This window comes from Cornus florida, unplaced genomic scaffold (genome assembly GCF_030987335.1).
Source record: "Cornus florida cultivar Cherokee Brave unplaced genomic scaffold, ASM3098733v1 CherokeeBrave_3.0.0_Hap2_Chr05, whole genome shotgun sequence".
Taxonomy (NCBI): Eukaryota; Viridiplantae; Streptophyta; class Magnoliopsida; order Cornales; family Cornaceae; genus Cornus; species Cornus florida.
In genome coordinates, this window is record NW_026775575.1 from 61,463,149 (window position 1) to 61,467,452 (window position 4,304).

The 4,304-nt window shown below is 37.4% G+C and overlaps 1 pseudogene; it reads right to left on the reverse strand.

Moving 5' to 3' along the window:
- Positions 1–1,714: 1,714 nt before the first annotated feature.
- On the reverse strand, positions 1,715–1,812 carry LOC132310848 (small nucleolar RNA R71; annotated as a pseudogene).
- Positions 1,813–4,304: the final 2,492 nt, after the last annotated feature.

Consider the following 4,304-nt stretch of genomic DNA (forward strand, 5'->3'; position numbering starts at 1 on the left):
AACTTGAATTGATGGATCATTCTTTAAATTGGTGAATTGTACTACACTTAGTTTAATTATCATTAAGTAGGCAATTTAAGCTTGAAATTGATGCTTCATACTTTTCTTTTTAACTCTTAACCTCATTTTGATTGCACATTATTATTTCCCCAATTAGTTGAATGTTAGTGAGTTAGGGAATGTGCTTAGTGGCAAATCCTAAACCCTAAGTCTCTTCCCAATCTTTTAAACTCTAATCTTTTATTTCAATTATTTAGATTAAAATTAGTTCTAATCACAAAACAAACGTCTTTTTAGCAATCACATAAGTACTAAAGTAGAACTCAATTCCAAAAACCAACATATTTTAGATCTCTTGGGACGATCCCTACTCGCTTCATACTCCATAGTATAAGTGCTTAGTGGTTTTTTAAATTATAAAATATGATACCCACTTGACATTATTTCAAAACTCAAAGTGATGTGCATTATTTTGTGCACAAGCTCGGTCGCATCATAGTTTTGGTGTCGTTGCCGGGAAACTAACAGTTTAATGAATTGAACTAGACATTAGTTCTTTGTTGATTGTTTACTTTAAAGTTCATTTTTATTTTTAGTTTTTCACTTGATATTTGTCAATTAGGTACTTGAAGTAAAGTGGAGCAAACGCTGGACTTTGAAGCTATAAAAATTGAAGTTGCTTAAGGACTAAATGTAAGTTTTTCTTTGAATTCTTGAATTTAATTGTTTATTATCTTGCATGCTTTAGAAAGCCCAAGTGGAGGCTTGTTGAATAGTTTTATTTTAAGTTCAAGTATACTTTCTTGTAGAAGGCATCGGCCTGTGTGGAGGCTTTTACTTGTTTTAGTGCAATTTTTGAGGAGTTTGGTAACATCGTATGTGGAGGTTGAAAATTTTTGTTCATTGAAGTACTAGTGTTGGTATATTGACTTATTCTAGTGCATGTATGGTCATAGATCACTTAGTCGTCCTCTTACTCCTGTAAATCAAGATCTCAAAGTTTCTCTTCGACTTTTAAGAGGTAGCACTAGGGATAGTCATCTTTTTCTTCCCACTTTTGATCTTCCATCACCCTTAATGGAAGACCCAATTGAAGATCCTATTGAATATCTTGGTTATGTGAATCACCAATGTATACACCACCCACAACAAGTTCATATTGTGGATCCTCAAGGTGTGCATCCACCCTTGGGAATGCCACGACCAATCAATATTGTTGTGCAACAACCTAATCTAGGGATGCTAAGGCCAAATATTGTTCCCCCAATTGACGAGCAAAAACATCAATATATTCAAATGGCATACCCTCATTAAGGTCAAATGGCCTACCCTCCTCTCAATCCTCCAATGGTCCTTAGGGATTGTTACACTCTAAATCAATATAATGCACCCACTTGCATTCAGTTGCCAAATTTCTATGCTCATCATTATGAGATTAAGGCTTCCACCATTACCATGTGCCCCCTTTTTTTATGGGTTGAGCAATGAAGAGCCTTATAAACATTTAGATGAGTTCTTGGAAGTTTGTTCCATCATGAAAATCACGAATATGCCGGAAGAAGTCCCTAAAATGGAGTTTTTCTCTTTCACTCTTCGGGATAAAGCTAAATATTGGTTTAACAACTTGGTGCCAAATACAATCACCTCTTGGGCACAATTGCAATAAGAGTTCCTAAAGAAGTACTACCCCACAAGTCGAACCAATTCTATAAGAACTTTCATTCGTGAGTTTGCACAAGAAGAAGGAGAACCCCTTCATGAAGCATGGGAACATTTGAATGACTTGCAAATGAAATGTCCATATCACGACATTCCTAAATGGCAATTAGTTCAGTGTTTCTATACAAGTTTATCCGATGCTAATAAGGGCATTATTGATGCTTCATGTGGAGGACCCTACCTAGGAAAAAATTAGGATGAAATTTTGCATCTTTTCAAAAGAATGAGGGAAAACTCAATCCATAGATCTTCATCTTCTAGGGGGGGTCGTCTACCAAATATAGGAGGGAAGAAAGCTCTAAATCAAATAGACTCTGCCATTAAAATTGCTGCCGAGGTTAAAAATATTACTTAAAGGTTTGATAAATTCCTTTTTAATCAAGGTCCGGCAATTCAATCTTCTTCCCAACATTCCAATGACATGAGCATGACTTGTTCTATACTCACCATACTTCAAATTTCCCTCTTGGACAAATTATACCAAGTGAGTCTCAAGAGCAAGCAAACGCTGCTTTCATTAATTAAGGGAACAACCTTTATTCTAATACTTAAAATCTAGGGTGGAAGAATCACCTGAACTTCATATGAAAAAATCAAGGAAATGGTGCAAACCCTCCTTAAAGTCAAGGTTACTAATCAAAGTATGTTCCCCTACATCTCCAAAATCAAAATCAGAATTCTCAAGGTTACCGTCCTTCATTCTATCATCAAAATGTGAATCAATATTCTAATCCTCAAGTATCAAATTCTCAATCTTACTCCCATCAAAATCAAGCGCCTCCTAAGAGTAACACTTTTGAAGACAAGGTCTTGGAAGCCTTAGGTGATCTTTGAAAAGATAATCAATTGTTTCATTCTCACTCTCAATTGATTGCAAAGCTTAAAGTTCAAATTGGGCAATTAGCTAATTCTTTAAATGTGAGAGAGAAAGGTAAGTTGCCTAGTCAAACTGAGACGAATCCTAAGGGGCAATTTATGGTGAAAACAAGTCCTTCATCTGGATTTTCTGAAAATAAGAAAGTTCAAGCAATTACTCCTTAAGGAGTGGTAGGAAAGTGGACAACAAGATAGAGAAACCTAGGGAGGATAGTGAACTGGCACAGCCAAGTGGTTGCATCCGTTCCATTCTAAATCCTATTCCTATTTTCTTGGATGATAGTAGTTTAAAAAAGGACATTTCATCATCTTCATCATCATCTCACCAATTAGAGAAGCCTTATGAGCTAAAAGTTCCATTTCCTTAAGCATTGAGAAAGACTTCACCATTTGGGAGACAAGAAGGAAAAATTTATGACATAATGGAGTGGTCAAACAAATGAAAATTAATCTTCCTTTTTTAAATGCAATTAGGCAAATTCCACCATATGCAAAGTTCTTGAAGGACATGTGCACTCAAAAGAGGAAGAGTAAATGAAAGGACCTTAAGAAAGTGCTTTTAACAAAACAAGTGAGTTCCATTCTTATTTCTAACACTCCTCCTAAGTTCAATAATCCTGGTGCTCCGACCATTTCTTGTGTTATTGGAAACCAAGAGGTTCATAGAGCTCTCCTTAATTTAGGTTCAAGTGTTAATCTCATTCCATATTCTATTTACTTGTAGTTAGGATATGGGGACTTGAAGCCAACATCGGTAGTACTTCAACTAGTTAATAGATCAATTAAGAAACTGAAGGGAATTATTGAGGACATCTTAATTAAGGTTGATAAGTTTTATTTCCTGGTTGATGTTGTGGTACTTGATAGTGAGCCAGTCCCTAATCTTACCAATCACATTCTAGTCATCCTAGGAAGACCATTCCTTGCCACTGCCAATGCCACCATTAATTATAGATCCGGCATTATGAACATCTCTTTTGGCAACATGATGGTTAAACTTAATGTATTCAATGCGAGTCAACATCCCACAAATAAAGACGAGTGTTTCCTAGTGGATGTCTTGGATGAACCCATAGAGGAGAATCTTCCCTCTATTCTCTCTAAGGACCCTCTTGAGGCATGTCTTTATGAAATGTTTGAAAGTTGTGGTTTTGACATAGAAGGATCCATAAGTGAAGTGAATGCTTTAATGGACTCTATGGCCACTTTGGATTTCCCAGGGTAGTCGCTACACTTGTCAACCACAAGCTAACCGATAGAGGAGGCCATTTGGTACTTTCTAGGGTAGTTGCTACACTTGTAGAGAGTATGGTCATACCTCTAGGCGGTGCCGTAAAGTAGGACAAGGATAGGGATAGCAGGTGCAGCAGGGGCAGAGGGTGCCAGTACCTTTACCTGCTCCACAGGTTCAACTGATGTAGGGACAGACATATCCAGCTTTACCGGCACCGCCACAGCCTCAGGGCAAGCACCGCAGCAGCTACATTATGGCAGGATGTACAACCCCATGCCACAGGATGTTTAGGCACCTCAAGCTGTTGAGGGTAAATTTCCTATTCATGGTTCATTGGGACGTGTTTTATTTGATACAGGTACTACACACTCATTTGTATCTAGATCTGTTGTTGTTGTATCTGGGATGATAACGCGGGTATGCTTCGTTTGGGCAATACAGCCATTTTACATGAGAATGACAGGCCTGTGACACT